Source organism: Pinus tabuliformis, chromosome 8 (assembly GCF_031772625.1).
Source record: "Pinus tabuliformis cultivar Carrire ecotype Pingquan chromosome 8, CPIR1, whole genome shotgun sequence".
Lineage (NCBI taxonomy): Eukaryota > Viridiplantae > Streptophyta > Pinopsida > Pinales > Pinaceae > Pinus > Pinus tabuliformis.
This window is the reverse complement of record NC_142294.1, coordinates 137,784,389-137,808,402: the sequence shown is the minus strand read 5'-3', so window position 1 is coordinate 137,808,402 and position 24,014 is coordinate 137,784,389. Positions and strand designations below refer to the sequence as shown.

The 24,014-nt window shown below is 39.8% G+C and overlaps 1 pseudogene; it reads left to right on the top strand.

Moving 5' to 3' along the window:
* The first annotated feature begins 1,247 nt into the window (after positions 1 to 1,247).
* Positions 1,248 to 23,475, top strand: LOC149234495 (uncharacterized; annotated as a pseudogene).
* The last annotated feature ends 539 nt before the right edge of the window (positions 23,476 to 24,014 follow it).

The window sequence follows — 24,014 nt, the reverse complement described above, 5'->3', positions numbered from 1 at the left end:
ACTAGTTAAAAAATAGAAAAAAGGATAAAGAGAATCAACAAACACAAGATTTTGAGAAGATCCTTACTAAGGTCAATCTCAACACAAAGTCAAGTATATGTGCATAGTCCAACTATAACTTTCTCAGAATATATTTTATGTAACTATCCATAGTATTCATAAGATCGTCCATCATAAACATATAGCAAAATTAAAGGGGAAATTAGGAAGATAGAACCAAACTGAAATCCAATTAATAGACATAGAGCTTGGATCAAATTTTTGAAATAATGGAGTTAAATAAATAGTCTTATGTTTCGCAAAACCAAGGACTCTTGTCTAAAACTTCCTTATAATTAATAGTATCAAAACACTAAAAAAAAAAAAAAAACCTTGGAACAAATCGAGGATATCTCACAATTCTTTCTGCAATATGAGTGAATCCATTGAAGGACGCTAATAACCATTAAATCTATAGATAATAGCAATAAATTCTTAGTTGTGATGAAGATTAGTGATCTCTAGGATTGTGATCTCCACCAATGACTCATTTTCCACTTTATCTACAATATGGATACCACACAAAGAAGTCAAATTTGTTTAATTAGAAGTTTTTGCATATTTTGCTACATTTTTCGAGGATGTGGGCTTTGGAGTTGAAGATATCACAGGGCTCACTACTTGTTCTCATAATGGAAATACCAAATGGATAGGTTTAAATATTTGCATAAGCTATAACTAGATAATGAAGATTGAATTGTGAGTAGTTTACCTTAAAAAATGAGACATTAATGGTCCATAAATATCGTTGACACCTAATCATTGGGATTGGGTGAAGACTTGTAAATAATGTAAATAGTAAATAATCGAAAATAAAGAGTCATCGGGAGGTGAAGCCCAAGAGTCACTCCCTCATGTATATAACCATGAGTAATTTTAATGAATAAACACAATTCATCTAAGGAGTTACCCCCTGGCTTGACATGGTATCAGAGCCAACTCCTTTTTTGGCATTCCAGTCTACCCCTATAACTCCTTTCTGCCATTTTTTTCTTTGCAGCCTATCCTATGCCCCTCTCTTTTGACAGAAATTTTTTCATGCCATGCATAATCCCTGCCATCCTCTGTCCATGTGCACTTGGTGCCTTGAGTACTAAATAAAGAAGGCGCAGTGATTGAATGTTGAACGGTTTATTTTCTACTTGTTGTGCATTGAATGGGATATCATCAAGACTGCTATAGGATAACCGATCACAGTGGGAGTCGAGATGCTAACGTTTATTGAAATTGTGACTGTTTTGGCGTGTATGTTCAGAAATGGCAATAAAAAATTCCAGTTTAATTTTTCCTTGAATTAAACTGTGAATTAAAATAGAATTCTTTTCTTATAACAATTTGAAAATAATTAGTTAAGTTTAATTAACTTAGTTAATTAAGGAATTTCGAATTAGAAGTCTTTTAGAAGACATGTATATGTTCTCCCTAACTTATAGGATTTAAGGATGAGTTATGAATGAGTTGTAATTAGTTAACTCAGTTTATTGAGTTAAGTCAAGTTAAATTAGTTCCAATTAGTTTCAGGAACTAATAGTGAGTAAACAGCCAGTTGGGACACTAGTGACCTAATTAGTGCTACTCTAGTTAACTGAAGATTCCACCATCAGAAACTCAAGCATGTTGATTCTGAGAAAGACCCAGTTGAGACTAGAGTGCAGGGACAATGTACTATTTGTTTTAGATTTTTCTGAGTTGCACTAATAGTGCATGCAATCAGGAAATTATCTTGAGAGATTATGCTATTTTTAGAGGCTTTATTTCCCTTTAAATACAAACTATTCTCCATAGGAATTGCACATTGGAATAGAGACTTGGAGAGCTTGTGAATTGGATAAGCTTTGGCCTTGATCTTGCTTATGAGTTGGAGATTGAATTTGTTGAGTGCTAGGATTATTCTAGAGAGAACAAGCATTGTAATTTCATCTTGATTTTCCGGATTAATACAAAACAGATAGTGGGGTTTTGAGTTGTGGCTTTCCCCGGATATTTATTGTGTTATGTGCCTTTATTCTGTTCCTCTATTGATTATTGTTTGCTCGATGTTTATGGGCTTCTTCTGTAAAGAGTAGAAGTAGATTCTTGTCTCTTGTTTTAGTAGATTACATGAGCTTGTGAATCTACATGTTTTTCTACATGGTATCGGAGAAACATTGTTTTTTGGGCCGAGAGTTTGTAGAGAAGTTCTGAGAATTTATGTGCAAAAATTTTCAGAAACAACTTGCAGATTTGGATTCCTTGGGAAAATATACCCAAATTAAAAAATAATCGACTGAATTGGAGTTCGGATGAGGGAGATATCGCTAATTTAAAATCAACTCTCTAGAGGAGATTTCGAAGTTTTGAGTTTCTGGGTTATAGGTGAAAGTCAAATTTGCATACATACTTCAGGATTGGCAGATGGAATTCCATGGGTTGAGGCTTGAGTATGCCTTGGAAGGAAACTTGAATTTTATAGCCTAGAGGGACAGGATGGAGGTTGTGCTAGAAGATAATGGCTTGAAGGAATTCATTGATCAAGAAGTCCCCAAGCCAGCAGCTACGGATGCATAGAACTTGGCCGAATGGAAGAAGTGTGTGGCGAAGGCAAGGCAGATAATCCTTGAGGGAGTTCGAGACCACATTGTCTTGAGTCTCCATGGCAAGGAAACTTCGCATGCTATGTGGAAAACATTGACAGACTTGTATCATAATAGCAGTGATCAAAGGAAGTTGGCACTAAAGGATAAACTTTGTAAAATCAATATGGAGAAAGGCGAGACGATTCCAAAGTACTTGACCAAGTTCACTCAATGTCGGGATGAACTTGGAAGTGTTGGAATCATAGTTGCCGAGGAGGATATGGTGAGCCTTTCTCTTCTTGGACTCCCAAAGAGTTGGCATAGTTATCAGGACTCTGTCAATGGTCGGGAGAAGCTACCAGATTAGGAATGACTATGGTCGGATTTGATGCAGGATGAGATCAAGAGGAACACCAGGGATGGCTCTTCATCAAACACTGATGATGAAGAGAACTGTGCCTTAGCGATTAAGGCAAGGAAGGGGAAAGGTAAAATTTCTTGTTCCAAATCAGATTCTTATCATGGAGGTAAGAAGAAGGACATGACGAAAGTTAAATTCTTTCATTGTCACAAGATGGGTCACTTTGCTACAAATTATCCATTGAAGAAGTCCAAGGAGAAGTCCTCAATGGGAGCGGCGGGTGGGGCTTTGGCCTCCCAATTCGAATTGGATTTTTCCCTCATTGCATGCATGGTGTATTCAATGATGGGAAGAGTATGGTACTCAGACAGTGGAGATTCTTTCCACATGACTGGTGACAAAGAGTTATTCAGTGAACTAGAGGAGAAAGATCTCAAGATGCATCTCGAGATGGGTGATGACGGTAAGTATAGTGTTACTGGTGTGTGCACTATTACTTTTCATAGGGAGCATGTGGCTCCACTCACCTTGAAGAATGTTATGCATGTACCCAGACTGAAGAAGAACTTGGTATCTATTGCCATGCTTGAGGATAAAGGCTATGATGTGATCTTTTCGAAAGGAAAGGCGTTCCTTCGACACATAGCCACGGGTCAAGTAAAGAAGATAGGGATTTGAGTTCAGAATCTCTATAAGATAGAGGTAGAGGATTGTGTTGTTTTGAGTTCAAAAGTAGAAAAGATGTTGAGATGAGACATCGATGAGTTGTGGCACAGGTGATTGGGCCACTTGCATCATGGGGCTTTGAACATATTGCAGAAAATGTCTACCGTTCTTCCCAAAGGTACACTTGAGCAAGTTGATACATGCAAGGGTTGTACTTTGGGAAAATACACCAAGTCTTCCTTTGGAGATAGAGATAGTCGAGTAGAGTCTATTCTGGAGAGAGTCCATTCAGATGTGTGTGGACCATTCTCGACAGTATCCACCACCAAACACAGGTATTATGTTATATTTGTAGATGACTATTCTCATAAATGCTGGATATTTTCCATGCAGAGAAAGGATCAGACATTCACAAATTTTTGTGAATTCAAAGCATTGGTCGAGAAAGAGTCAGGTAAAAAGGTTAGAGCTCTACGGAGTGATAACAGTGGAGAATATGTCTCCAATGAGTTTAATAATTTTGTGCAGTGGAAGGGATTAAATGAGAGTTGATGGCACCTCATAACCCTCAATAGAATGAGGTTGCCGAGAGGAAGAACAAGAGCATAGTAGGGGCAACAAGAGCGATGTTGCATGATCAGGGCCTACCACTACACTTGTGGGTTGAGGCATGCAACATAGCGGTTTATGTTCAGAACCGTAGTCCACATCAGATACTTGAGAGTAAAACACCAGAGGAAGCTTATTTCGGTAAGAGGCCAGATGTTGGTCACTTCAGGATTTTTGGGTCATCAATTTATTTCCATGTGACCAAATATGCACGGAAGAAGCTTGAGCCAACAACAGAGTTAAGGATCTTTATGGGGTATGCTGATACTCCCCACAACTATCGAGTGTACATGCAAACCAGTCAGATGGGAGTGGTTCGCAGGGATGTCAAGTTTGATGAGGAGAAGGCCATGCGATTATCCCTTGAGAGGGAGATTAAGCTACATGCAGAGGAGGAACTTGTAGTTCCTAAGGTTGAGGAGCCTCATATTGATGTGGAGCAGCCACATGCAGAGGTTCCGGGAGTGGAGACATCCACTCAGGCAGAGTCTTCCAAAGAGGGAAGAAAGTGCACTAGAGAGGTTGAAAGATTGTTGGATGATGCACGAGAGAATGTGGGAGCACCGTATTCTAAACACAGACAGAGGAGGTCACCAAAGAGGTACATTGGATACAGGGCACTTATGGGTGCATGTGTTGTGACAGATCCATCTTCCTTTCAAGAAGCAGTGCAGCAACCAGTTTGGGTTGATGTGATGGTGGAGGAGTATGACTCCATAGTTCGAAATAGTGTTTGGGATGTGGTTCCGAGACTGGAGGACAAGTCAGTTGTGAGATACCGTTGGCTTTACAAGGTAAAGCAAGTTGCAGATGGTAGTGTTGAGAATCATAAGGCCAAATTTGTGTCCTGTTTCTTTTCACAGGTAGAGGGGATTGACTATGATGAGAGCTTTTCTCTTGTTGCAAGGTACTCATCTATCAAATCTATTTTGGCACTATCTGCACAGATGGGTTGGAAGATCCATCAGATGGATGTGAAGACTACCTTCCTCAATGGCATGATTGAGGAAGAGGTGTACATATAACAGCCCGAAGGTTTTGAAACCTTGGACCATGAGTCGCATGTGTGCCGACTCAAGAGAGAATTGTATGGGCTGAAGTGAGGACCCCGTGCTTGGTACACCAGGATATATAGCTACTTCACTGGGTTGGGATTCACGAAGAGTGAAGCAAATGAAAACCTGTAACACGTAGTGGTGGAAGGTAAGCTTTTGATCATTGTACTTTATGTAGATGATCTCACACTGATAGGTGATGAGAAGCTCATCAAATCTTGCAAGGACGACCTTGCAAGAGAGTTTGAGATGAAGGACATGGGGCTCATGTATTACTTTCTTGGCATGGAGGTATGGCAGAGAGATGGGGAGTTGTTTGTTTCTCAAGGCAAGTATGCTAATGAGATACTCAGGAGATTCTGAATGGAGAGCAGTAAACCCATGGAGACTCCTCTAGATGGTAACTGGAGGAAAGAGGATGATACTTCAGGATAAGTAGTGGAAGCTATTGTTTACAGGCAACTTGTGGGTTCACTCATGTATTTGGTGAACACACGACCAGATATGTGTTATGAAGTTAGCCAACTTAGTCAAGCGATGGTTAGGCCTACCAAGTTGTATCGCAAGGCAGCAAATCATGTATTGAGATACCTCAGAGGCACTACTTAGTTTGGGTTGTGGTACAGACGAACAAAGGGAGTGAAGCTTCAAGGCTTCACCAATGCAGATTGGGCAGGGAGTCCATCTGACAGGAAGAGCACATCAGGAGGGATCTTTAGTATTGGGTTAGCTGCAGTTTCTTGGTACAACAAGAAACAGAGATCAGTTGCACTCAGTTCAGTAGAGGCAGAGTACATGGATGCAAGTCAAGCAGCATGTGAGGCTTTCTAGATGAGGAAGATCTTGGTTGGTTTGTTTGGTAAACCGATGGATCCGACATTGATTTTATTGTGATAATCAGAGTTGTATCAAACTCTCTAAAAATCCAGTTTTTCATGATCGGTCCAAGCATATAGATATCCGGTATCATCATCTTAGAGATTGTGTATTGAGGCAGATCATGTTGTTAGATTACATTCCCACGAAGGAGCAAGATGCTGACATCTTGACAAAGGCATTGCCAAGATGTAAATTCGAGTTTCACAGAGACATGATCAGGGTAGTGGATAATCCCTTTCTTGTTGAGAGGGAGTGTTGAGAAATGGCAACAAGAAATTCCAGTTTAATTTGTCCTTGAATTAAACTGTGAATTAAAATAGAATTATTTTCTCATAGCAATTTGAAAATAATTAATTAAGTTTAATTAACTTAATTAATTTAGGAAATTCGAATTGGAAGTCTTTTAGAAGACATGTATATGTTCTCCCTAACTTATAGGAGTTAAGGATGAGTTATGAATGAGTTGTAATTAGTTAACTCAGTTTATTGAGTTAAGTCCAATTAAATTAGTTCCAATCAGTTTCAGGAACTAATAGTGAGTAAACAGTCAGTTGGGACACTAGTGACCTAATTAGTGCTACTCTAGTTAACTGAAGATTCCACCATTAGAAACTCATGCATGTTGATTCTGAGAAAGACCTAGTTGAGACTAGAGTGCAGGGATAGTGTATTATTTGTTTTAGATTTTTCTGAGTTGCAATGATAGTGCATGCAATCAGGAACTGATCCTTGAGAGATTATGTTATTTTTAGAGGCTTTATTTCCCTTTAAATACAAGCTATTCTCCATAGCAATTGCACATTGGAATAGAGACTTGGAGAGCTTGTGAATTGGCTAAGCTTTGGCCTTGAGCTTGCTTATGAGTTGGAGATTGAATTTGTTGAGTGCTGGGATTGTTCTAGAGAGAACAAGCATTGTAATTTCATCTTGATTTTCTGGATTAATACAAAACAGATAGTGGGGTTTTGAGCTGTGGCTTTCCCTGGATATTTATTGTGTTATGTGCCTTTGATTCTCTTCCTCTATTGATTATTGTTTGCTCGATGTTTATGGGTTTCCGCTGTAAAGAGTAGAAGTAGATTCTTTTCTCTTGTTTTAGTAGATTACATGAGCTTGTGAATCTACAAGTTTTTCTACAGTGTAGGCCTCTCCTTTGGTTACTGTGTCCTATAATTTATTTATTTTTATTGTTTTTGCTCCATACTCCTCACATTCTCCAGTCCCTCGACTATGCTCCCTCAGCACCCTCGAAGCCTTGCACACTGTGCTCTTCATACGTTGCTACCCAGTTTTTAATAATATGCTCCCAATGCATTGTGTGAGTCGAAAGGCCCCTGATTATCATTGTCTATGTTTTCGCGGTTGGAAAATCCACAAGGAGGATTGATAGATTGATTCATTGTAGGTGTGGGTGCGTGGTGTTCTTGCAGGGTATTTTTGTTTTTGGTCTCTGTCAAGGATTTATTTGCACACAAGCTCTAAAATCTCTGAAAACATTCCTGTGGACAAATTCATTAAGTGATTGGGCATCTGTATTATTCCTGCTTGAGGTTTGGATCATAGTTTCTCTGAAAAGAATATACTAACACAATTTTTTGATTGTTCACATCTCCCTCACCCAGTGGTCCCCTCCCCACTACGTTGTCGTTGCCATACGCGGCCCTCCCACTCGGATTCCTCATTACACAATCGACCCTCCATACATAAGTTAATACACACTCCATTCCTGCCACTTTTTTAATACCTCTCCCAACTGCGCACTTCCTGCCTGCCTCTCGGCCCTCTCCACTCCATTTTTAATAAATCCGCTACCACAATACCATTACAACTCCAGTTTTTTAATTGTTGTGTTGTTCTGCATATTACATATATTACATACATATTCTCCAAATACTCCCTCCCCCACATAACCCCTCCCTCATATATACCTCTGTTATATACATTAGAATTGCAATTTCTTACAACATATTGGCAATACAAGTACATTTTTTTTACAGTACACAGATTTTAAAATGCATTCATTGATATATATTGTGGGAGTGGTTCTCACCAGCAAAGAGAACTATCCAAAATGGTTACGGAAGATAAAACACACTCTCATTTTCAATGAGCTATGGAAAGGAGTTTGTGTAGGAGAAGGAGATAATGAACCTGCAAAGCCTACCTAAGACAAGGAATTCGCCATTTGGGAAAACAAGAAAATCAAGGCCTATGCCTTGATTGCAGCATCTGTAAATGAAGAGGTGAGTCACCATATTTCACCATTTTCAAATGTTTTTGAATCCCTATAGAAGTTGAAGGAACTCTATGACTCACACTCTGTGCTTGAAGTTTTCCAGTTGATGATTAAATTGTTCAGTCTTGAATTACAAAATGATGATCATCTTGCTCTAGCATCAGAAGTAAAATCTATTATGTATGATATCAAAGTCACTAATTCTGAGCTAGACATTCCTCTCATAGATTTTGTCAAGGTACTTTACCCCACTTATTCAAATTATCTTGAGTCATTGTAAGCAAATGGAAACCTCAAAGAGATTACCTTTGACTCCCTTGAGAATAAATTTGTGGAGAGAGAGAAAGATTTTGGGAAGAAGAAAACTCCCTAGTCTTCTGAAGAAGTTGTGTCTCTTGCACATAGAGAGAAGAATCATGCTCAAGATTCTTCCAAAGGAAGAGGTGGTCGAAGGGGAAGAGGAAGAAGAAATTTTAGAGGCAGGGGGTTAGACACTCTCAAGGAGAAAAGTTTGATCTTCATTGCATACATTGCAATAGAGATGGATCACATGATGCATCCAAATGCAAGTTGCCTTGGAACAGAATTGAGCAGGAAAGAAATCAACCCAAAGGTAAAATCAATGACAAAGAGAAACGTAAAGCACCTGAATCCACTCACTATGTTGTGGCACATTGTAATATTGGAGTAAATGAAGACTTGTTTAATGCTTCACTTGCTTCTTGGAAAAATGATTGGTTGCTTGATTCAGAAGCAACTTGCCACATGACTTTTAGAAAAGATTTTTTTGAAGAATTTATTGACAGTGTTGATGGAGCAATATACTTTGCAAACAAATCAAAACTTAGGCCATCATGTCTTGGCACAATCGGGCTCAAATTGCCTCATCCACCAGCAAGGACACTCCATTCATATGTTTGATGACAAGGTTGAGGTGAGAAAGCTTCAGATCACTCACTTGTCATGAAGAGGATAGAAGAAGAAAGACTTCCCAAGCTGCAAGGTACCTCTGCTCATGCACAAAATTTCCCATACAATTCTCATTATGATGAAGGTACATTTCCATCAAGTATTTTATGGCATGCTAGATTTGGACACTTGAACTATGACAACCTTTGCTTGTTGAAGAAAAATAGTGTTACTGGTTTGCCTACAATTCCTAGGAAACTTAAGCAATGTGATGCTTATATTCTAGGAAATCATAACAAACAATCTTTTCATGATTCACATTCCAGAGCACATAGAAAAATTGAACTCATTCATTTAGATTTATGCGGTCCAATGCTTGTTCCTTCTGCAAATGGAAATAAATATATGATGACATTTATTAATGACTAAACCAAAATGTGTTGGGTTTATTTATTGAAGAGAAAATCTGATGCTTTTCAAACTTTCAAGAACTTTCATACATGGATTGAAAATTATGCACAATCTCATATTGGCTCTATTTGAACTGATAATGGAAAATAATACACTTCAAATGAATTTGAAAACTATCTTTGCTAGCATGGGATCAAACATCAAACAATTGTGCCTTATAATCCCCAACAAAACAGAGTAGCTGAAAGAATGAATAGGACAATCTTAAATATGGTACGTTCCATGATGTTTTTCAATAATGTAAAATTGATGTTTTGGGTTGATGCAGTTCTATGTGCTGTATATGTAAAGAATGAATGTCCATATAATGCTATTAGAAACAAGACTCCTTATGAAATGTGGTATGGCCACATTCCTTCAGTAAAGCATCTCAGGGTCTTTGGTTCCACCTATTATGCCTTGATTCTAAAGGTACATAGAAACAAAATTGGTGCAAGGAGTCATAAGTGTATCTTCTTGGGGTATTCAAATACCTCCAAAGCATACCGTCTCTATGATGAAGTTAATAAAAAGTTTGTTGTATCTAGAGATGTAATCTTTCTTGAATCTTCCAAAGTTGACAATGTTGTTGAGCGACAACTTGATCGCTTGGATAGATTCGGTCATGCAAAATCATTTCAAGAATTTGATAATCAGATTCCACATCTTGAAGGGGTGATTCCTATACTAGATCAATCTGTGGAACCTTCTTCTGAAACACTCTCTACCCCACATGAAACTCCAACCACTGATGATACTTTGAGTGATGTGATTGACAGAATTGGGAGACTCAATATTGATTCAGTCCCAACTCAATCAACTGAGCAACCTGGACCATCTTAGAAAGGTCCCCCAAAGTGGTTGACAAAGACATTTGAAAGTGTTCATCCTAATGAGGTTGGAAAGACAGGAACACGAAATTCAACGAGGCAAAATGGAGGTGATGTAGATGATTCTGATTCACCTGTTGATATGGATGTTTCTTATGATTGTGAACTAAATTTGTCTACAGATTTTGAACCAACTTCCTTCAAAGAATCTACTTCTCATGATGAATGGAAAGAAGCGATGCAAAAGGAATATGATGCCTTGATAAAGAATGGCACTTGGAAGCTAGTTGACCCTCCATTGGGAACAAACCAATTGGCTATAAGTGGGTCTACAAGAACAAGTATAAAGATGATGGCTCACTTGACAAGCACAAAGCTAGGCTTGTGGCAAAAGGTTTTGCACAGAAGGAAGGCGTCGATTATGAGGAAACTTTTTCTCCCACAACAAAATGGGCTATCATCTGGACACTCTTTGCCTTAGCAGCTCATAACAGTTGGAAAGTCCATCAAATGGATGTAAAAATCGCTTTCTTGAATGGAGATATGAAAGATAATGTTTTTATGTCCCATCCTAAAGGATTTTTTGTAAAGGGACATGAACATAAAGTATGCAAACTTGTGAAATCCTTGTATGGCCTCAAGCAAGCACTGTGACGTTGGTATGAAAAGTGTTCATCCTAATGAGGTTGGAAAGACAGGAACACGAAATTCAACGAGGCAAAATGGAGGTGATGTAGATGATTCTGATTCACCTGTTGATATGGATGTTTCTTATGATTGTGAACTAAATTTGTCTACAGATTTTGAACCAACTTCCTTCAAAGAATCTGCTTCTCATGATGAATGGAAAGAAGCGATGCAAAAGGAATATGATGCCTTGATAAAGAATGTCACTTGGAAGCTAGTTGACCCTCCATTGGGAACAAACCAATTGGCTATAAGTGGGTCTACAAGAACAAGTATAAAGATGATGGCTCACTTGACAAGCACAAAGCTAGGCTTGTGGCAAAAGGTTTTGCACAGAAGGAAGGGGTCGATTATGAGGAAACTTTTGCTCCCACAACAAAATGGGCTATCATCTGGACACTCTTTGCCTTAGCAGCTCATAACAGTTGGAAAGTCCATCAAATGGATGTAAAAATCGCTTTCTTGAATGGAGATATGAAAGATAATGTTTTTATGTCCCATCCTAAAGGATTTTTTGTAAAGGGACATGAACATAAAGTATGCAAACTTGTGAAATCCTTGTATGGCCTCAAGCAAGCACTGTGACGTTGGTATGAAAAGTTAACTAAGCATCTTCTGAAACTCAACTTCAAATATTATGATCTTGATGATGCAACTTTGTTTGTCAAGAAAGTTGGAAAAGCAGTTGTATATCTTGTGGTATATGTAGATGATTTTTTGATGGAAGGGAACATTGAGAGCTACATTACATCCATAAAGAAGGAATTGAGGAAAGGTTTTGAAATGACTAACTTGGGCTATGTTCACTACTATCTTGGTATTGAAGTAACTCAACATTCGAAGTCTATATTCCTCTCTCAAAATAAGTACATTGGAGATCTGTTGAACATGTTTGGAATGGTTGAGTGCGTTGAAAATAGCAACAAAAAATGCTAAAAATAACATAGCTATAGATAGCATTTCAGGATATATTCCAATTTTAATTTTTCCTTGAATTAAAATTGAGAATTAAAATTCGAATTTAGTCTCACCAGCTATTTGAAAAATAATTAATTAATTCATCTTGAGTTAATTAGTTGGTGAAATTCAAACATGAAGTCTTTGTGAAGTCATGCAACAATTATCCCTTTGATTGAGGAAGTTATCCCTTAATTAAGGAGATAAGGATGAGTTGTATTTGAGTTGTAATTAGTTAGCTCAGTTAACTGAGTTAAGTCTAGTTAAATTAGTTCCAAACAATTTGTGGAACTATTTGTGAGTTCAGTGAGTTAATGCATGCATGCATGCAACTAGTGTTCTCCAGATAACTGAAAATTCTCTCATAAATAACTCATGCATGTCAGTTCAGACAAAGACCCAGTTGAGACTAAAGGAAGGGACAATGTACTATCAGTTGCTAGAATATTCCCATGTGAATATCTCTTGCATGCAGAAGGAATTCATTCCTTGAGGATTGCGCAGTTACTACAGAGGTTAGAGCAGTGTGAGGTTAAAATCACACATGTTACAACTGGATCACCCAGGAGAAACAACGCAAGGAAATAGGAGGCTTGGAGGATAAAGGAGAAGGCACATGTGTTGTCTATTTTGTCTATGAGCAGCAGTGAGGATTGTACAGAGAGTTGGATAGCTTGAGAGCTAAAGCTTTGTGTAATCCTGAGATATTTCCACTTGTATGATAATACAGATAGTGGGGTTTTTAGCTGAGGCTTTCCCCAGAGTATTCTTTTGTGTTTCATGTGTGATTGAATCTTATTCTCTGTTTTATGTGTTCTGTTTGATCTTGCTTAAAATCGATTTAGCTTCCGCAAGTTTGATTGTAGAAGTAGATTAAGTATTTTGCTTTAGTACATTGCATAATCAGTTTAATCTATAGTGAGAATTTCTACATGGTATCAAAGCAAAGGTGATCAAAGCGGAGAACAATATACAAAGAAGGGAGAAGTTTAAATTTCTTGATTGTAGGTACAAAATCAATTTCTTATCACATCTCAAAGTTCACCAATGGCATTCAATGGTTTGAGACTCGAGTATGCCCTGGATGGCAGCGCGAATTACATAGCCTGGAAGGATTGCATGGAAGCAGTATTAGAAGACAATGGTTTGAAGGACTTCATTGATCAAGAAGTCCCCGAGCTAGCAGTAGCTAATGCCCACAAATTGGCGGAATGGAAGAAATGTGTGGCGAGAGCGAGGAGGATTCTTCTGAAGGGAGTTCGAGACCATATTGTCTTGAATCTCTATGGGAAGGAGACTCCGTTTTCAATGTGGAAGACATTGAAGGACCTATATCAAAACAACAACGACCAGAGGAAGTTGGCGCTGAAGGACAAGCTTCGGAAAATCAAGTGTGAAAAGGGCGACACGATCTCTACATATATGAACAAGCTCACCACTTGTAGAGATGAGCTTGGAAGTGTAGGAATCACGATAGCTAATGATGATATGGTGAGTCTTGCTCTCCTCAGTCTTCCTAAGAGCTGGCATAGCTACCAAGACTCAATGAATTGAAGAGAGAAACTACCAGATTGGGAACGACTATGGTCGGATCTGATGCAAGAGGAGATCAGGAGAAGCACCAGAGACGACTTTTCATCTAAGCATGATGAAGAAGGAAATATAGCCTTAGCAAGTAAGGTGAGGAAAGGGAAAGGGAAGGCTTCCCATTCCAAAAAGAGTTCTTCCCACGGTGGGAAGAAGATTGACAAATCTAAGGTGAGATGCTTTAATTGTCATGAGGTGGGCCATTATGAAACTAATTATCCATTGAAGAAATCCAAGAAGGGATCCTCAAAAGGATCAGATGGTGAGGCACTGGCCTCACAGTTCGAATTGGATTTTACCCTCATCGCATGCATGGTTTCTTCGATGGTGGGTTGTGTTTGGTACCTGGACAATGGAGCCTCATTCCACATGATCGACGATAAGAGTTTATTCAGTACCTTGGAGGACAAAGACCTCCAGATGCGCATAGAGATGGGTGATGATGGAAAGTACCATGTTTCAGGTGAAGGTATGGTTGTGTTTCAGAGGGAGCATGGAGCTCCTCTCACCTTGACTGATGTAAAGTATGTGCCTAGACTGAAGAAAAACTTGGTATCGGTCGCGATGTTGGAAGACAAAGGCTATGATGTAGATTTCAATAAAGGAAAGGTGTTCCTAAGACACATAGCCATAGGTCAGACCAAGAGGATTGGGATTCGAGTGAATAATCTCTAGAAGCTGGAGGTAGATGACTGTGCTGCATTGAGTTCCAAAGTAGAATTGGTGCAAAGCGAAGATATTGGCGAGTTATGGCATAGAAGGTTGGGCCACTTGTATCATGGGGCCATGAAGATAATGCAACAGATTTCTACCGGACTTCCCAAAGGTAAAGTTGAGCTAGTGGACACATGCAAAGGTTGTACCTTGGGTAAGTATGCAAAATCTTCCTTTCAGGATCGAGACAGTCGAGCCGAAGCAATCTTGGAGCGAGTACATACAGATGTGTGTGGACCATTCTCAAATGCCTCCACCGCTAAACAAATGTATTATGTGATTTCCATTGATGATTTTTCTCGTAGATGCTGGATCTATTTCATGCAGAAGAAGGATCAAGCCTTCTCAAGGTTTTGTGAGTTTAAAGCCTTGGTATTGTGGGGGCAGCTCGGGTGATGCTGCATGACCAAGGCCTACCACTTCATTTGTGGGCTGAAGCATGCAACACAACAGTCTATTTGCATAATAGAATCCCACATCGCATACTTGGGATGAAGACACTAGAGGAAGCTTTCTCTGGGAAGAGACCAGATGTGGGTCACTTCAGGATCTTTGGCTCATCGGTTTATTTCCATGTGACCAAGGATGCCCGAAAGAATCTAGAGCTGACAACAGAGTTGGGGATATTTGTGGGGTACACTGATACTCCCCACAACTATCGGGTGTATTTGCCTACCAGTCAAAGGATAGTGGTTCGCAGAGATCTTAAGTTCGATGAGCTAAAGGCCATGAAAGTTTCCCTTGAGAGGGAGCTCAAGTTGCAGGCAGAGGAGGAACTTTTGGTTCCTAAGGAGGAGGAGCCTCAAACTGATGTGGAGGAACCACATGCAGAGGTTCCAGGAGTGGAGACATCCACTCATGCAGAGTCTTCCAGAGATGGGCAAAAGCCTACGAGAGAAGTTGCCAGATTGTTGTTGGATGCGAGAGAGAACGTGGGAGAACCATCTTCTCAGCGCAGACAAAGGAGGTCACCTGATAGGTACATTGGATACATGGCCCTTGTTGGGGAATGTGTTGAGACCGAGCCATCTTCCTTTGAGGAAGCAGTGCAACAACCGATTTGGGTTGATGCTATGTTGGAGGAGTATGACTCCATAGTTCAGAACAGTGTTTGGGATATTGTTCCAAGACCGGAGAAAAAGTCAGTTGTGAGTTCCTCTTGGCTTTACAAGGTAAAGCATGCTGCTGATCGTAGTGTGGAGAAACATAAGGCAAGGTTTGTTGCCCGTGGTTTCTCACAGGTCGAGGGGATCAACTATGATGAGACTTTTTCCCCTGTAGCAAGGTACTCATCTATTGGATCGATGTTGGCACTATCAGAACAGATGGGTTGGAAGATCCATCAAATGGATGTGAAGACTGCATTCCTCAATGGCAAGATTGAGGAAGAGGTGTACATAGAGTAGCTAGAAGGATTTGAGACCTTCAATTGTGAGTCGCATGTGTGTCGACTTAAGAGAGATTTGTATGGGCTGAAGCAAGCACCTCGTGCTTGGTACAGCAGGATCAAAAACTACTTCACTGGGTTGGGCTTCACAAAGAGTGAAGCGGATGGGAACTTATTCCACATCATGGTGGAAGGTAAGCAGTTGATCATTGTTCTTTATGTTGATGATCTGATATTGACAGGTGATGATCAGTTGATCATGTCTTGCAAGGAGGACCTTGCAAGAGAGTTCGAGATGAAAGACATGGGTCTCATGCGCTACTTTCTAGGCATGGAAGTGTGGCAGAAGGATGGGGAAGTGTTTGTGTCTCAAGGAAAGTATGCCAATGAGATACTCAGGAGATTCCACATGGAGAAGTGAAAGCCCATGCAGACTCTTCTAGCAGGTAACTGGAGGAAGGAGGATGCTACTTTAGGAGAAGTAGTAGAAGCTACTATGTACAAGCAGCTTGTGGGTTCACTGATGTACTTAGTGAACACACGACCAGATTTGTGTTATGCAGTGAACCAGCTGAGTCAAGCTATGGGTCAGCCTACCAAGATATTTTGGAAGGTAGCGAAGCATGTTTTGAGATACCTTAGAGGCACATCTCAATATGGATTATGGTACATACAGTCAGAGGGAGTCAAGCTATAGGGCTTCATAGATGCAGATTGGGCAGGGAGTCCATCAGATTGAAAGATAACATTAGGAGGAATTTTCAACCTTGGTTTATCTGCAGTTTCTTGGTACAGAAGGAAACAGAGGTCAGTTGCACTCAGCTCAGAAGAGGCTGAATATATGGCTGCAAGTCAGGCAGAATGTGAGGCCATTTGGATGCGGAAAATTCTAGTTGGTTTGTTTGATCAGAGGATAGATCCAACCGTGATCTATTGTGATAATCAAAGTTGTATCAAACTCTCTGAGAATCCAGTATTTCATGATAGGTCCAAGCATATCGACATTCGGTATCATCATCTCAGAGATTGTGTGGCGAGGAGGAGCATGTTGTTGTAGTCTATTTCGACCGAGGAGCAAGATGCTGACATTTTGATTAAGGCATTGTCAAAGTGTAAATTCGAGTTCCACAGAGACAGGATCAGGGTGGCAGATAATCCCTTTCTTGTTGAGAGGGAGTGTTAAAAATAGCAATAAGAAATGCTAAAATTAGAAATGCTAAAAATAGCATTGCTATAGATACATTTCAGGATATATTCCAATTTTAATTTGTCCTTGAATTAAAATTGAGGATTAAAATTCGAATTTAGTCTCACCAGTTGTTTGAAAAATAATTAATTAATTCATCTTGAGTTAATTAGTTGGTGAAATTCAAACATGAAGTCTTTGTGAAGTCATGCAACAGTTATCCCTTTGATTGAGGAAGTTATCCCTTAATTAAGGAGATAAGGATGAGTTGTAATTAGTTAGTTCAGTTCAAGAGTTAAGTCCAGTTAAATTAGTTCCAAACAGTTTATGGAACTAATTGTGAGTTCAGTCAGTTAATGCATGCATGCATGCAACTAGTGTTCTCCAGATAACTGAATATTCTCTCATAATTAACTCATGCATGTCAGTTCAGACAAATAACCAGTTGAGATTAAAGGCAGGGACAGTGTACCATCAGTTGCTAGAATAGTCCCATGTGAATATCTCTTGCATGTAGAAGGAATTCATTCCTTGAAGATTGCACAGTTACTACAGAGGTCAGAGCAGCGTGTGAGGTGAAAATCACACATGTTACAATTGGATCACCCAGAAGAAATAGCGCAAGGAAATAGGAGGCTTGGAGGACAGAGGAGAAGGCATATGTGTTGTCTATTTTGTCTATGAGTAGCAATGAGGGATTGTACTGAGAGCTGGATAGCTTGAGAGCTAAAGCTTTGTGTAATCCTGAGATATTTCCACTTGTATGATAATACAGATAGCGGGGTTTTTAGCTGAGGCTTTCCCCAGAGTATTCTTCTATGTTTCATGTGTGATTGAATCTTCTTCTCTGTTATATGTGTTCTATTTGATCTTGCTCAAAATCGATTAAGCTTCCGCAAGTTTGATTGTAGAAGTAGATTAAGTATTTTGCTTTAGTACATTGCATAATCAATTTAATCTACAGTGAGAATTTCTACAGAGTGAAATCCTCTGACTACTCCAACGGAACAAAACTTAAAGCTCACATCCATTGAAGGAAAAGAATTTGAGGATGCAACAAAGTATAGACAACTTGTAGGAAGTCTCAACTACTTGACTACTACTAGACCGGACATTTTGTTTGCTATTGGAATCCTCTCCAAGTTTATGAAAAAGCCTTGTGAGGGACATTGGTCTGCTGCAAAAAGAGTTCTAAAGTACTTGAAGGCAACCCAAGAATTTGGACTCAAGTATACACAGGTGGGTGACTTCAGCTTGATTGGATACTTTGATTCAGACTTCGATGGAGACAAAGAAATTGGGGTATCTACTCTAGGTTATGCTATGAGTCTTGGATCAGGAGTTGTCTTCTGGAGATCATGCAAATAATCAGTTCCAGCAGAATACACAACAGAGGCAGAATATGTGGTAGCAGCTGAGGCAAAAAAAGAAATTGTGTGGCTCAGTAAATTTTTGGAAGATTTGTAGGTAAAACAAGTACATTCAACTCCACTCATGATTGACAACACCTCTGCAATAAAGTTGGCGAAGAAACCAAAGTTCCATGATCGAACGAAGTGCATCAATACAAAATACCATTTGATTCAACATCATGTTGAGGCCAAGACTATCCATCTATGTCATTGTTCCACTTATGAGCAGATTGCAGACATCTTCACCAAAGCGCTTAGAAAAGAAAAGTTTGAAAGATTCACTGATGTACTTAGTGAACACACAACCAGATTTGTGTTATGCAGTGAACTAGCTGAGTCAAGCTATGGTTCAGCCTACCAAGTTGTTTTGGAAGGCAACAAAGCATGTTTTGAGATACCTCAGAGGCACATCTCAATATGGATTATGGTACAGACGGTCAGAGGGAGTCAAGCTACAGGGCTTCATAGATGCAGAATGGGCATGGAGTCCATCAGATCGGAAGAGCACATCAGGAGGAATTTTCAACCTTGGTTCAGCTACAGTTTCTTGGTACAGTAGAAAACAGAGGTCAGTTGCACTCAGTTCAGCAGAGGCTGAATACATGCCTGCAAGTGAGGCAGCATGTGAGGCCATTTGGATGCAAAAATTCTAGTTGGTTTGTTTGATCAGAGGATGGATCCAACCGTGATCTATTGTGATAATCAGAGTTGTATCAAACTCTTTGAGAATCTAGTATTTTATGACAGGTCCAAGCCTATCGACATTCGGTATCATCATCTCAAAGACTGTGTGGCGAGGAGGATCATGTTGTTGTAGTATATTTCGACCGAGGTGCAAGATGCTGACATTTTGACTAAGGCATTTTCAAAGTGTAAATTTGAGTTCCACAGAGACAGGATCGGGGTGGCGGATAATCCCTTTCTTGTTGAGAGGGAGTGTTGAAAATAGAAACAAGAAATGCTAAAAATAGCATTGCTATAGATAGCATTTTAGGATATATTCCAATTTTAATTTGTCCTTGAATTAAAATTGAGGATTAAAATTTGAATTTAGTCTCACCAGTTGTTTGAAAAATAATTAATTAATTCATGTTGAGTTAATTAGTTGGTGAAATTCAAACATGAAGTCTTTGTGAAGTCATGCAACAGTTATCCCTTTGATTGAGGAAGTTATCCCTTAATTAAGGAGATAAGGATGAGTTGTATAAGAGTTTTAACTAGTTAGCTCAGTTAACTGAGTTAAGTCCAGTTAAAATAGTTCCAAACAGTTTATGGAACTAATTGTGAGTTCAGCCAGTTAATGCATGCATGCATGCAACTAGTGTTCTCCAGATAACTGAATATTCTCTCATAAATAACTCATGCATGTCAGTTCAGACAAATACCCAGTTGAGATTAAAGGTAGGGATAGTGTACTATCAGTTGCTAGAATATTCCCATGTGAATATCTCTTGCATGTAAAAGGAATTCATTCCTTGAGGATTGCATAGTTACTACGAAGGTCAGAGCAGCGTGTGAGGTGAAAATCACACATGTTACAACTGGATCACCCAGGAGAAATAGCGTAAGGAAATAGGAGGCTTGGAGGACAATGGAGAAGGCATATGTGTTGTCTATTCTGTCTATGAGTAGCAGTGAGGGATTGTACTGAGAGCTGGATAGCTTGAGAGTTAAAGCTTTGTGTAATCCTGAGATATTTCCACTTGTATGATAATACAGATAGCGGGTTTTTAACTGAGGCTTTCCCCAGAGTATTCTTCCGTGTTTCATGTGTGATTGAATCTTCTTCTCTGTTATATGTGTTATGTTTGATCTTGCTAAAAATCGATTTAGCTTTCGCAAGTTTGATTGTAGAAGTAGATTAAGTATTTTGCTTTAGTACATTGCATAATCAATTTAATATACAGTGAGAATTTCTATAGAGTGAAATCCTCTGACTACTCCAACGGAACAAAACTTAAAGCTCACATCCATTGAAGGAAAAGAATTTGAGGATGCAACAAAGTATAGACAACTTGTAGGAAGTCTCAACTACTTGACTACTACCAGACTAGACATTTCTTTGGCTATTGGAATCCTCTCCAAGTTTATGAAAGAGCCTTGTGAGGGACATTGGTCTGCTGCAAAAAGAGTTCTAAAGTACTTGAAGGGAACCCAAGAATTTGGACTCAAGTGTACACAGGTGGGTGACTTCAGCTTGATTGGATACTCTGATTCAGATTTCGATGGAGACAAAGAAACTGGGGTATCTACTTCAGGTTATGCTATGCGTCTTGGATCAGGAGCTGTCTCCTGGAGATCATGCAAATAATCAGTTCCAGTAGATTCCACAACAGAGGTAGAATATGTGGTAGCTGCTGAGGCAACAAAAGAAATTGTGTGGCTTAGGAAATTTTTGGAAGATTTGTAGGTAAAACAAGTACATTCAACTCCACTCATGATTGACAACACCTCTGCAATAAAGTTGGCCAAGAAACCAAAGTTCCATGATCAAACGAAGCACATCAATACAAAATACCATTTGATTCAACATCATGTTGAAGCCAAGACAATCCATCTATGTCATTGTTCCACTTATGAGCAGATTGCAGACATCTTCACCAAAGCGCTTGGAAAAGAAAAGTTTGAAAGATTCAGAACAATGCTTGGACTCACCAACATCCCTTCAGATTAAAGGGGGGAATGTTGACACCTAACCATTGGGATTGGGTGAAGACTTGTAAATAATGGAAAATAAAGAGCCATCGGGAGGTGAAGCCCAAGAGTCACTCCCTCATGTATATAACCATGAGTAATCTTAATGAATAAACACAATTCATTTGAGGAGTTACCTCCAGGCCTGACAAATACTCCCATTAAAACTAATATTATTTTATTAAATATGTGACAGATTCAATGTTCCATTAAGAGCCATAACCATTAGTGAAAATTTGTTTTTGATGACAATAATGTCGACAACTACTTGACATATAGACTTTTTATCAAACACTTCTATCAATTATTTTGTCCAATAATTAGGATGAAGAGATTTCACCAAATACTTAATATAAAACTCTTGATGTCACTCAAACCCATACATTTACAAGTGAAGCTTTTCCGTAATGGCTATGACATCCTACACAACATTTTCCTTTAACAACAAAATTAGTTTAATGTTAGCATAAAACTAATATACAAGTGTAAATATATTTAAGTTTCTAATTTTTTTTTATACAGTTCTGGAAAAAATTAATATGTTTAAAATTAATATTTTTATCATTTAAAAATTAAGTAAATAATTTTAAAATAATGATTTATTTGGGGAAAAAATTATATTTAATTAATTTTTTAAATATAAATTCAACCGAAATAAAATTTAGCTCACAAAAATTCAAAAAATAGACACACTGCGAATATTGTCCAATATTCTCAGTGAGGGTATAATTATAGCAGTCTGACGTCTTTGACCTCTCTAACTCATGGACGTTGATCCGAGCAGTGCTCTGACGTGGTTGCACGTGGAATTCCAATTTTATCATACTCTGGATTCGTCGGGTTAACAATGAAGAGCAGATGATTAGCTCTGCTGAACCGTTCGAAGAACCCACCTGCCAATGGCGGAGGTTCTAATTTGGTCATCCTAGGAAACTCTGAGAATTTTAGTCTTGCTGCCCCATTTGCTGCCCTTTAGATTGGTCGGTAACAGCAATAGCCCTCTCGATAGCAACAATGATTACTACGGCGGCTTCAATGGTAGTTTTAGCCCATCCACGGCCAATATCCTGGTTGTGTTAATGGGCTTGGCTTTCTTCGTGGGTTGTTTCTCTATCTGCTTCAGAAAATGCACCCGAGGAGACGAAAGCCTGGGACGAGGGGAGAGGGGGGCAATGCACAGGCCCGGAGGCAGAACGAGGGCAACCGTGGTCTTGACAAGGCCGTCATCGAAAGCTTTCCAGTGTTCAGCTACGATCTCGTGAAGGGCGTCAAGATGCAGACCAAAGAAACGCTCGAGTGCACGGTGTGTCTCAGCGAATTCGAAGACGATGAGCAGCTCCGCTTGCTGCCCAAGTGAAGCCACGCTTTCCATCCGGACTGCATTGATATGTGGCTCTTCTCACACACAACATGCCCGGTCTGTCGAACCGATCTGGTGCCCACGGACCACGCTAACCCCACAGGCATTGCCTACGGAATCATCGAGCCGCCCGAGATCACGGCACTAGAGGAGGTAACGGTTGTGGTGGATGGAGCGAGAAACGGGAGTGTTCGTATGGGCAACGATGTCGAGACCCCCGTGGCACCAGAGAGCGCCGATTCTCAAGAATCGCTCTCTGTGCTGGGCCTGGATCAGGGCAAGAAATCACGTCGCTCGTACTCCACGGGGCATTCTCTGGTGAGGTTGCGTAAGGAGTCGGATCAATTGGCCACGGAATCGTATATTTGCACGGCACAAGGGATAAAACTGGGTCTGCAAAGGAATTGTAGTGTCACTGCGCTCGCTCACTCGCGCTCTCAGGGCCCGTCCACCTCTGAAAGCCGCCCTCGTTGTCAAAGCAGGGTTCAATGAGCGGCGCCGCCTCGCGTAGCCGAGACACCAGTGGATCAGGGCATCATTGGTATCAGTGTGGTTTGAGATCAGAGCGATTTTCCATGCCATCCATGTATCCCTCTTCATTTCTAAGGTCGTATTCGGAGCAAAGGATGCCGGGTTTTTCCAGGGATCAAGAATCGTCTACCGGTTCTCAGCAGGAACGCAAGGTATATTTGCAATCTCTGAAGCAAACACTGAAGAGGCTCACTGGCAAAAACAGAGAATGGGCAGACAATTCGCTGAGCAGGCAGGGTTCTTCCAGGAGGGCTGCAGATAACTCACAGAACGGACGGGGGTTATCCATGAGGGCTGTAAATAACTCACAGAGCGGACAGGGGTCTTCCCTGAGGGTTGTGGAGGAGAGTTGGGGTCCTATTATTGCATAAGGAGCTACTGGGCAATAGGCTCAAGACAACCAGAGTGCTTAATTGGGTGCTAAGAATTGCTTTGCATTGCAACCCTACCACATTTTAGCATTTGTTGATATCTTTCAGTGAAAATTCGGCAAGCAAGAATTATTGACGGGAGTATAATAAATTTGATCTTGCAAGACTTGGGTTGTGACCAATGATGAATTGTTGGGAGAAATAGGCGAAGGAGAGCAGTATTGGTCGATTCCCAATTCAGGGCGCCGAGAAAGAAGGAAAAAGTTGCTCCTGAAAGGAACTGCTGTTCATCGGTCCCTTGATGTGCTCTTCAAGAAGCTGAGATTGTCTAGCAAAGCCTTTAGCTATTAGGCCAACTATAGTGAGTAGACCTGTAAGGAATTTTTGGGTTCATAAATAGCCATGAGACTCTGCCTAAATCTACCAACTTTTGAGCCACCATAGTTTGGCAAAACAGAAAAATGACAGTTGTGAGTGCTTTTCAGGAATAGGTTATTAATAAGCCAATTTGAGAACTGCTTATGACAACTGCATTATTT